The following is a 12,136-nucleotide window of genomic DNA, read 5'->3' as shown; positions in this document are numbered from 1 at the left end:
CCTGGGGCGACTGCCGAGGAATGGAATAAATTTTACAAAATCGCGTGACCTAATTGGTGTCGTTAATTGCTGCCTCCAATCTAGGGGCGCAGTCATCCTTTAAAAGAGAGCCCTTGATGATATGCCAAAAAGCAGAGGTACCTTTAGTCAAACTGGAATTGATCAGGGATTCCCAAGCAATATTCTTTAATTCCTTCTTCTTTTATTCAGTGCTAAATTAAATTCTAGTCTGCACCTTCTCACCTCCAAGGGACAACGAGGCAGTTTACCAAGGGCTATCTTAAGGTGCTTATAGCCCTTGGAACAAGTCTCATAAAGCCAACCAGGCCGATTGTTATTTGACTGGGGCTTTGCTCTGTTTAAAGCGTATTTGATCCCACCAGAAATGCTAAGAAATGCAGCCTTTAGAATCAGCATCACTAGAAGAAATATCCAAACAAGTGCCAAAGGCGTCCCTGTGGTCCATAATCAATTTTTGGAGAAAATATCCCTAGCTCACCAGGGACCAACACAGAGAAATGCCATTGAGAGTTGTTAATGCTGACTTATCAATGAACTGTTCGACATGAATGTTTATCCGACAGTACTCCAGTCTAACCTTGATACTCTAAGGGAGATGGTCACTCATAAAGATAGAATGGATCATACAATCATCTAAGCAAATACACAAATATAAGAACAAAGGCTATAACCAATAACTGTGTTGTGCCCACCACCAACAAAGTAGAATTAAAGGCAATTGGGTGTGGGGGGAGGAGCACAATTTGTTCGTAAAGGCAAGATCAAACTTTAACATTAAATCTTTGTTTCATCCCAAGGTCACTATACATAAAGTGGAATTGATCATTATTAAATGAATCCACCGTATAACAAACCATTTTAGCTGGAAAAAACCTAAATGAATATTAAAATCTCTACCCCACAGTAAAACCATTTCCTTTCCAACAGATTACTTTATCCAGCTCATACTCTATCCAGCTCATACTCAAATTGAGAAAGAACATTAATGATATCAGAATGAAGAGCATTGTTATAGAAATTTACAATAATGAGGTTCAAGCTGGGTGAGAGTTCACAACTATAATTGGATAATAGGGCGAGGATTATTCTACTTTGCTCGTGTGGGAGAGCAACATATTTGAAACATAGACAACCCTCCCTTACGTCTACCAGCTTGAGATGGCACTGCAGGTTGGGGGAAAGTCTTAAATCCATTGATGTGAGGTTCCAAGTCTCCTGAAAAGAGTGGAACCAACATTTCGTGACAAAGTTCATACAAGGTGCGAGAACGAGCTTGGAACGTGATCCTGACACATTCCAAAAGAGAAAATTATAAGGGTGGAACAACACATTAGTCACGGTTGAAAGCTTGGAGATTAGCGGAGCGTGACTAACCACTGTAGGTGTGGGGACAATATGAGCAATGCAGTCACCTGGTAGGGATTTGACTCCTCTGCCAACCCAGCTGACACTTCGAACCATTTTTAAATTCTCAAAGAGGGTTTTCTTACAAATCCTATACATTTATTTATTTTTCAGGCTATCCCAGGATTCAGATTCAGAATGGGAAAGAGTTGGTACATTCATCAGATTCACCACATAGGATGTAGCTTTCCATGGGATATCAGGACTGTCGCTGGACCTTTGTGTATGGTGACTCTCGGGGTCTCTAAGCTTATTGGTTTGGGATTTAAGATGCGGATTCAAATGAACGGGGTTATTGACAGATGAAATACCAGTACAAAGTTCAGGAGTATGTCGAATGGAGGATGATTACTACAACATATTGGGTTAGAAGACTGGTTAACAGAAGGAGGCACAGTAACCGGATTTGGGTTATACAAGGCACTTTGTCTGGCATTAACTTTCAGAATTTCTAGACAGCTAGTATTAATTTGTTCTTCTAAAGTTAGCCTTGAGGACAAGGAGTCTAAAGAAGATTTAATTTAAATTCCCGAAGTTTGAACAATAGAAAATAATTGGTTAAGATCCACTGTTAGACTTGGCATCTTTTGGCGTGTTTCCCCTGAGTTTTTGCTTTCTGATCTCCCGTTTTTTTTTTTTTAACATATTTTATTGGTCAATTTGCATATATTGCGCAGGTCTCTGCACTCCAGAGTCATCTGCCGAAGCAAGCCAATGACCAGCATTACAGCAAACTGCTTTTCTCCTACCTCCCCCCCTCCCCCCTCCCATGATTAACAATGCAAAACTGATCTCCCGGTTTTGACTCTGTTTTTGCTGGTGTAATGATTCTACACACTTCTCTCACTGCTGACCAGTGGTAAAGTTCAAATGCTCCTGTAGTAAAATGTGTTATGGATTGGTGTTTCCATGATTGGCCTATTTGGTTTATGTGTCAGTCCCTAGTAAAGTGCACTGCATGTGCCAGGGCCCATAAATCAGATGCTGTTGGTGGGCTGCAGCACTGGTTTGTGCCACCCACGCAAACAGCCCGTAAAGTGTAACTCTAGCCTGCCATTGCAGAGCCTGTAGGCAGTCTAGTACTGCCATATCGACTTGGTAAGTGCACCCACTTACCAGTTCCTAAACCTTCCCGTTTTTACATATCAGACACCCATAAGGTGGGCCCCAGGGCAGGGTGCATTGTATGTAAAAGGTAGGACATGCCCTGATGTGTGTGGCATGACCTGATAGTGACTTACAGCCTATTTCGTTTTTCACTATTGCATGGCTACCTGTCCCCATAGGCCAGAATGGGCAGTTTGATTATAACATCTTATAATCCTAACTGACCAGGGAACATGGTAGAAATACGAGTTTAGTGTGCCTGAACTCAGAATGATAAAATACATCTTTTAGTGAAGTTGGTTTTAACATTCTGTGTTTGAAAATACAACTTTTAGAAAGTAGGTATTTTCTTACCTAACCATCCAGCCTGCCTCTGCTAGCTTGTGTATTGTCTGACTGATTTGCGAGTGACAGGTGCTCGGGTAACTCCAGGAGACAGTGTGAGTCAGCACAGGGCTGAATAGACCTATCTGCATGTAGAATGGTGGGAGGAGTAGCACCTGGACCTGAATTTTGGACTAGGTACAGACACTCTCTGCCTTCAGAGAACAAAGGATTTGGTGATATAAATATTGGGGCCCAAGCCCCAGAACTTTAGAACTCTTTTGGATCAAGTAGACTGCCAAGAAGAAGAGCTTGAGAAGCTGTGAGGAGGAACTATCACTTTGCTGTGTGCTTGCTGTGTTGGCCTGCAGTGGCTGCTTCTGTCTTGGGCAGTGAAAGGACTGGACTGTACTTTCTGCAATCTACTTTTATGAGTTTCTCCAAGGGCTTGAGGTAGAGCTTGCCCCCTGTTCAAGAAGTCTCAGGAACAGCAAAGACTTCAAGCTCTTCTGCCCTCAGCACTAGGAACAGTTTTTTTTGTGCTGCAACAGAAGAAAAGCAACTCGCCGACGACGACGCTACCGACTCTGTGTCCTGACGGCACCGCTGAGGGCAACGCTGCATCATGACTCTAGTCTCACCGACACTTCCACCGAGCCGCTGCTCGCACCGTGACCTGTGGGCAACGCACTACGCACCTCCTCGCTTCTCGACGACGCCTTGGGATCCCAGACGACGCCGCTCCACGCCAAAATTGATGCCGCTGCTTGCACCGTGGTTCGAGGACACCGCTCGTAAAGGTACATGACGCACCGCCCTCATCCCGCACCGCAGCCTTGGCCTACCGACGCTGGTGCCATCTACTCCAGTTCGCCAGGCGACAACAGCGCTTCAGCCGCGACGACGACGCTGCTTGCACCGTGACCTGCCAGCACCGTGATGAGCACCGCCTTCATCTCGCACCTCGACCCTGGTCACACCAACTACGCCATCTGATGCCGCTACCGAGCCTTTGCTCGCACCGTGACCTGAGGGCACTGCACGCCACACTGCTGCACTTCGCACCTCAGCACCCGACGCCTGCCGACGCCTGTGCTCCTGACTTAAACAAAGAGGAGTTCGACCTGCACCGCGTGTGACTTCGTGGGCCCCGACGACTCCTACACAGACCTCTGGAACCGACGCCTGCGGACGCCGTGCTTTCGGAAACTTAACGAGAAGTCGCCAACACCCTGCATTTCTAAAAGGTACTGTTTGCGGGTCTGCCCGACACCGTAGGTGGCCCGTGACACCGCGGTCAGCCAGAACTGTTTGGATTTGTTTGCTCACGACGCCGTGATAGCCCCGGACGGAGCTATTGACATCAAGGAACTGGCCAACAGGCCAAAGTGCATCCCCTGCCCAGGGGAGAACAATGCGCTGAAAAGCGCTTTCTGAGTGTTTGAGCCCTCCTCCTGGGCTTGTAGTGTGGGCTGTAGTCCTCACTGCGGTACCCAAACAGACCGAAATGATATCTCACAAGATATTACTGATGCCATTATCTAGTGTTTGTATGTTTTTCGTAAAGTTTCTGACGCTTAAAGATATTTACTAAAGTATTGCATAAGTTAAATCACTTTTCTTTCTGTGCTACTAATGAGTGATACTTTTTGCAACATATCTCATTGGTCTATAACCCTGTTTTGAAATTGGGTGTACTATTTATCTGTGAACTAGCCTCTGCACTGACACATCAGTGATTGCTGAGTATAATTCTGTTTTATCGCATACTGACCAGTTACCTTCGACTTTTCTCCTTTGTGGTGAATGACTGTTGTAGTAGATTTCAATAAATTAATCTGTTCACCAAGACCTTTCTCTAGGGTGATGGCTCAGTGTAGCAGACATTTACAAAAGACTGACCTCTCTGCTTACACCTTTCTCCAGGATGAGGAATAATTTTACTAGTGGTTTGTGACACAGTGGCCTTATCCTCTAAGACCTCTCTACTGGTTGTATGTTTTAGTGGTTTGTGTAAATCGGACATTTGCACTAAAGGTTTTTCCAGGTTCGTGAATGGTGTTGTTATGGTTTGCAATAGATTGGCCTATACTGTTAGATGTTTTACCTTGGCATTAGTGTTTAGAGTAGTGGTTCAGAAGAGACAGGCAATCCTCTGAGAACTGTCTCTTACATGATAAGTGAGTGTAGTAGTTCATAAGGTTACAGTGAGCTCCATGCTGTATGTCTCTGACCTGTGTCATCTTATTTAAATGGTTTTTTTTGTATTTTATGAAGTATATTAAAGTTTACTTTGCGGGATGATATCATGAGTGATATCATTTGAGATGTCATCAGTGATATCACTGACAATGTCATAAGTGATGTAATATGTGAGGTCATAAGCAGTGCATTGCAGGGGCATAAGTTATCCTTAGCTCAGGTAACTATAACTGCTGAATTTCTATGGTGTCGTGTGTAAAATCTGAATCTAACTATAACGTCCCTGTAAATTTTGTTTTTTCCAGTGAATTTCGAAATTTTTAATGCTGTTACCTAACTTTAACATCCATGTAATCAGTGTTTTTTTCAGTGAATTTCTACTGGTTTTAATGCTATTTCCTAGTTATAACGTCCCTGTAATCCTTTTTTGAAATTTTTTTTTTTTGTGAATTTCACAGTTCTCTTTATATTAATTGTACTACAATTTCACCTATGGGTTCAATTTAGTATTATACATTTTTACAAGTTTATAAACACATTTCATTCACACATTTATTCTCATTATACATTATAAAAGTAACAATTAAACCAATCAATCAATCAGGGGTTTTAGAATGCACTACTCACCTGTGAGGGTCTGAAGGTGCTGGGGGGAGGGTGCGAGCAGCTCCATCGGTCATTCGAAGAGCCAGGTCTTGAGGTCCTTTCTAAATTGGTGCAGTGTCGGGCTTCGTCTGATTCGGTGGGGGAGTTCGTTTCAGGTTTTGGCCGCGAGGTAGGAGAAGGATCTGCTACCTACTCTGGCCTTGTGGATGCAGGGGGACCGTGTCCAGTGCCAGGTCGGCAGGGCAGAGGTTTCTCTTGGGGGTGTGGAAGGAGAGTCGTTTGTTGAGGTATTGGGTTCTGGTGTTATGGAGGGCTTTGTAGGCGTGTGTGAGCAGGCCCCACAAACTGCAGCGCTCGACCCTGCCCCCTCGTGTGAATCTGGGACAGATCCACGGATCCACAATTAAACCCTGAAAAGCATTCAGCAATCTGATGTTCATGCTTTTCATTTATATTTTATTTTGTTAAAATATTGTCAATTACAAGATATACACTCCCTACTGAGCAATTTATGTACACCAGTCGGCTTTTCAGTTTCACACTTAAGTCCCTTTAACCCCCCTCCCCCCCCACTCACTGTTTTGGCTCCGTTTGCATAGTAACCATGTTTTCAATAGTCCCTGCCTATCAAAAGGTCAAAGTTCACAAGACTTTCCCTCAGCAGCATACAAGCTGCACTAATTCACTGTAGCAGAAGTGGTTGACTGTTTGCAATTCCAAGCATATCCCAAACAACATAACTTGTTTTTATTTTTCCAAAGCCAATCACAGAGTTAGTCATGTTTTTCTTAAAGTCACTACCTAATTTTAGTACCCTACACATCTCCACCATTCATTCAAATATGTTCTTTATATTTTACCTGCTGTCCTCCATTGTAACTGCCTTTCATCTTCAAAACGGCCTCATTCTGCTGTTGCCTTTTCCTATCTGCTACCCCTGCTTGTCTCAAAATGGGCCATAGTTTTGGGCCAGAGAATGATGGAAAGAGTGGCATTACCCAGGTTTCTCAACTAAAAGCACACATTCAATACAAAACAACAATACATTTAATACAAACACATCATATTACAATTTATAGAACTGTATCACTGCCTGTGTGTGTGTGTGTGTGTGTGTGTGGGTGTGTGATGTGAGTAGCTGTGTAACTATGTGGGTACGTGATGGGCTGTATGAGTGTGTGAGTGGGTGTGTTAGTGGTGGTGTGTGTGTAACTAGGTGTGCAAGGGACTGTGGGTGTGTGAGTAGCTGTCTAGGGCATGTATGGGTGTGTGAATGGTTTTCTGGATCTGTGAGTAAGTGTGTAAGTGGCTGTATGAGTGTGTGAGTGGTTTTGTGGATGTTTTAGTGGTTCTATGAGTGGGTGTGTGATTGACTGTTGGTCTGTAAGTGGGTGATGGGTGTGTGAGTGGGTGAGTAGGTGTGTGGGGGTGTAACTGTGTGGTGGGTGTGTGAGGTACTGCTTATGTGGGTCACTGATTAGGTGTGTGATTGGTTCTCTTGGTCTGTATGTGGGTATGTGAGTGCCTGTATTGGTCTGTGAATGGGTCAATGAGTGGTTTTCCGAGTCTCTGAATGGGTGTGAGACTGACTGTAAAGCTGTGTGAGTGAGTGGTTGTGTGAGTGTGTAAGTATGTTTGGTGGGTGTAAGTGGCTGTGTGGGTCTGTGAGTTGATGTGTGAGTGCTTCTCTCAGTCTGTAAGTGGGTGTGTGAGTGGCTGTATTGTGTGTAAATCGGTGTGAGTAGTTTCTGGGTCTCGGACTGGGTGTGTGAGTGCCTATGTGGGTCTGTGAGTGGGTGTCAGAGTGGTTCTCTGGGTCTTTTAGGGGTTGTATCAGTGATTATGGGTGTGTGTGTGTCTGTATAGGTATGTAAGTGGGTGTGTGAGTGGATTTCTGTGTCTCTGGGTATGTGAGTGCCTGTGTGGGTCTGTGATGGGGTAAGTGGTTCTCTGAGTGGCTATATTAGCGACTGTATTGGTGCGTGAGAGGGTGTTGAGTGGCTTTATGGATGTGAGACTGGGTGTGAGTGCACGTGTGAGTGGTTGTGTGGGTGTGTAAGTGGGCATGTGAGTGTGATGGGTGGGTGCATGAGTGAGTATGTAAGTGGCAGTGTGGATCTGTGAGTGGCTGTATGGGTGTCTGAATGGGTGTGTCTGGTTTTACTGTGGGTGTGTGAGTGGGTATGTGAGTGTCTGTAGGGGAGTATGGGTGTGTGAGTGGGTGCCTGTGTGGGTCTGTGAGTAGTCCTCTGGGTCTGTGAGTGGATATGTGAGTAACTATGAGCGTGTGAGTGACTGGATGTGTGAGTGGTTGTGTGGGATTGTGAGTGAATCTGTTATCGGGTGTTTTTTTTCAGTGTGCGGTGGATTGGTGGATCTGTCGTGGATTCAAACGGGCGCGATGAGCGCTGCGTTAGACCCGCGGATCCTCGCACACCGAAAATAAAACATTTTCCCATATTTTTTGCCCATGAGGGTTCCCTCCATCCATCAATCCCATGGGGATAGAATATATATATCCTGACCCCTTATACCCTGTCTTTGCTTTATCCTACCCCCCCACCCCACCCCACACCACCCAGGTGTTTTTTCCCGATTCACAAAATGGCGACCTCAACTTTCTTCTTCACAGGTTGCGGCCAGGCTATCACAGCACTGCTATTGGTACTTGGCTCTCTGGATCTGCCGGGGTGGATCTGCGTCTGTAGATCGACATACATTTTTTTCTTTAATAACTTCAAAACAACTGAACAGATTTACACCAAATTACAAAAAGCACTCTTTCTGGACCAAGATCTAGCTTTGTGCCAAAGTTGGTGTAATTCCGTTGAGCGGTTCGGGCTGCAACTGTACCTAAAATCCCCAAACCTTCCAGACAGCAGAGGAAGTGAGTGGCAAGCTAGTGTGAAAATGTTGTGACGATTCGTCAAACAGTGCCAAAGTTATTAGTAAAACAAAAAAACGCCTTTCCTATGGAAACTAGGTCCTAATTATAACTATCTACTGTTGACTGCCAGTAGGATATGGATATAAATGGGTAGGTAATGTTAGGATTGTCTTTCCATCGAAATTTCTTTTTGTGTTGCTAATAACTTTGGTACCGTTTGATGAATCTCCACAAAACCTTTCAAATAAGTGCTACTTTTCGACTGGATAGCCCGTGGAAAGTTTCAGGGTGCTCCGTCACGCAGGAGCTATGAAAAAGGGGGGGTGGGGGTCCCAAAACACATTTAAACTGCTGAACGGATTTACATCAAATTTGGCAAAAAGCTAGAGTTTGGTCCAAAAAGAGTGTTTTTTAGGTCTCACCTAGGCAGCGCGCATGCATTGCTCTAGAGGGCCTTTAGCCATCGGTCTGCTCCTTTTCAAGCACACTCGTGCTTGTGCTGGCATCCTCCTTGCGGGAGCAAGCAGCGGCGTGCACGGAAATTGAAAACATATGGCTCTCTCGCCGCCGCTGCTCACCCTCGTGGATGCCAGCACGAGTGCTTGACTAGGCTTGTTATGGGCTTCCCGAAGCGGAAGGCAAAGTTAGCCGCACCGTAAGTTTTATTTACCGGCTCACTCTGTTACACCTCTATCTCGCAGGTCGTGCTTTTGCACCCATGTCCCTGTTTCACGAGAAAACCGGTCTCAAAATGTTTTCTAAAATAGAATTGAAAACAAAGTTAATTCATCACGGGGTCCTGGGTAGTACAGATCTCTGAATGATGCCAGTTTCTTGGTTGCTTCCAGAATCAACAGACGGACACAATGTAAGAAGCTTCCATTAATCTACCCCGTCCTCCTCTGCGCTGCCTGACTTTATCTCCCAGCTTCCCCCCGCAGCAAACTTTGATCATGAAAACTGTAGCATTGTTTTTGTATAAAAAACGGTCTCAAAATGTTCTTTAAAATATAATTCAAAACTAAGTGAATTGATCACGGGGTCCTGGGTAGTACAGATTTCGGAATAATGCCAGTTTCTTGGCTGCTTCCACAATCGACAGACGGACACACTGTAACAAGCATCTATTAATCTACCCCTCCTCCTCCGCGCTGCCTGAGTTTATCTCCCAGCTTCCCCCCGCAGCATACTTTCATCGTGAAAACTGTAGCATTGTGTTTGTATTTTAATAACGAATAATACCCAAATTTTCTGTGCTCAGGACCACTTGTTTTATTGTGAAGTAGATGAGAATCCTGGTGTCATGATTACGCCGCCTGCACACCAACCACTGAAGCGAGCTCATCCCTTTCTTGGCTTATTAATTGCTGTTTCATGTCTGGGTCGAAGGGCGTGGTCGTGAAATACCTTGTACTCATTGACCGAGGTGACATTTCTAGAAAGCAAATCCAAAACTTAAAATAAGTCCATTTGGCAGAAAGGGAACTGAGGCACATTGAGATATCTTTGCCCAGGTTCACACTGTTGCTTTCTGAGTTGCACCACGGGTGATTGAGGCCGTCTTGGAGTTCGTGCACTCCTCTCTTGACATAGGATTGATCAATGTTGGTTTATGGGGGGAGGGGGCGGGGCAAGAGTAAGTGGTGCAGTATTATGCAACTAGCCATTGATTACATTTCTAGACAGCATCTGTTGAAATTTGAAGGAGATAATGTTTTTGTATTACACTCGCAGTCGCATGGTTTGCATTTTATCATAAGGACTGCAGATGTTTGGGCTTTAACTGTTGCAAACATGTTCTCGGTTCAAAAAATGCTTTACTGATTTAATATTAATTGAATACAGTATGTATTTATAAAGGCATATTCAGCCGATACAAGAGTTTTGCAACTTCTGTTATTTACGTTTATCACGCTTTAACATTGCGCCAACTCGCATGGAAGGGACTGAATTGCTTTGCATGAGCACCACTTATATTACACAAGGATCCAGCACCACGCTGCCCGTTATTTATTTATTTCCGTTTATCACGCTTTAACATAGCGCCAACTCGCCAGGAAAGGCCTGAAGTGCTTTGCATGAGCACCACTTACACTATACCAGTTCCTATTGGCCCACGGCCACTTTCTTGTCTCCAATGGGACTCCAATAATTCCAGAGCTCTGTTAACCTTATGCCACTGGGGAGTGGTGACATGCAAAACGTACCTAACTGGCTAAAGGCAATGCATGGCAGAAGGGCAAAGCATTGCCACAGCCTGCTCACACCTCTTTGTACTTCTACAGTGGGCACCTCATCTAGAGACTAGTCTAATAGGCAGAGCATTCTTGTAAAAAAGGACAGGCTGGGAAGGTGGCCTAACAATACAAGCATTGGCATAGCCAATAGGTCTTGCTTTTGGGACCTTATAAGTATTTAGTTATGCAGCACAATATCCTTCGTGCAACAACATCAACTGTTGCATGGCTAAACACTTATAAGGTCCCATAGGTGAGACCTATTGGCTATGCCAATGCTTGTTGTGTTTTGGTGTAAATCAGTTCAGTAGTTTTGAGAAAATAATGCTTAAAAACTGTGTATATCTAGGGACGTGGAGCCTTCACGATTCACAACAGATCTCAAGTTGAGATCTGATTGGCTGCCACCACCTCAGCTAGGAAGTAGGGGCAGCCTCCTTAGGAATCGGGACTCAGTCCTTAGTCCTAAAAAAAGCAAGAAAAAAAACATGGCGCAAGTTAGGGATATCCTGGCTTCCTAGGACTGGTGATGGGTTCCCAGATTGACCCCATCTGGGGTCAAAAACGTTTTAAATTTTGCACCACATTCACGGAAGATCCGCAGCAAAATAAAAACAAGCATTGGCATAGCCTTTGGGACTGTATAAGTGTTTAGCCATGCAACAGTTGATGTTGTTGCACCAGGGATAGTGTGCTGCATAACTAAATACTTATAAGGTCCCAAAGGCGAGACCTATTGGAGAGCGGAGTTAAGTGTGAGATGTGGAAAATAGTGACCAGTGACACTTGTGAGACGGGTCAGTCGTGGCCACCCTCGTGTCTGAAGGTTAAGAAACCTAAAAGCAATGGTTGGAAAATCTTCCAAAATCCGGGAAATGCATGTAAAACTTGGTGTAAACAAAAGGCTAGTGCGAACAGTACTTTGCTGTAGGCACTCAGCATATAGATTAGTTGCGATGTGAACAAATGTGTCACTGAGTTCTCAACTTTCTGTGTGAAAGGGGCGGGGCTAGTCCTGTTAACAATTGTCACGTATTTGATTTCAAACCGCCTCAGGCGAGCTACGTGCTACCGATGCCTGTGTTTACTGTAGCCCGTCTTAGCTTTCATCTTTCTGTGCTTGTCCGCCTTTCTAGGCGCTTGTCACGGCGGCGCCTTCTAATGTCACACACATCAATGTCTAGCACTTAGCGGATGGTGCTGAACCCTGCATACCCCCCAGGTCCGCAGAGCACGTTCAACGCACAGGGGGGTGTATGTACGTAATATTACTCCGAATTAGGTGGTCATACACGTTGCTGGCAGTGCACACCGACTAGTGGCCCACCTGTGCCCTAGTTTAAAGTGG

At 44.8% G+C, this 12,136-nt stretch overlaps 1 protein-coding gene across 4 annotated transcripts in view; it reads left to right on the top strand.

Moving 5' to 3' along the window:
* EHBP1 (EH domain binding protein 1) overlaps positions 1–12,136 on the top strand; it is a 2,118,711-nt gene that overhangs the window by 794,727 nt on the left and 1,311,848 nt on the right. The window lies entirely within an intron of this gene.

This window comes from Triturus cristatus, chromosome 6 (assembly GCF_964204655.1).
Source record: "Triturus cristatus chromosome 6, aTriCri1.1, whole genome shotgun sequence".
NCBI classification, from domain to species: Eukaryota; Metazoa; Chordata; class Amphibia; order Caudata; family Salamandridae; genus Triturus; species Triturus cristatus.
This window is presented reverse-complemented; position numbering and strand designations above follow the sequence as displayed.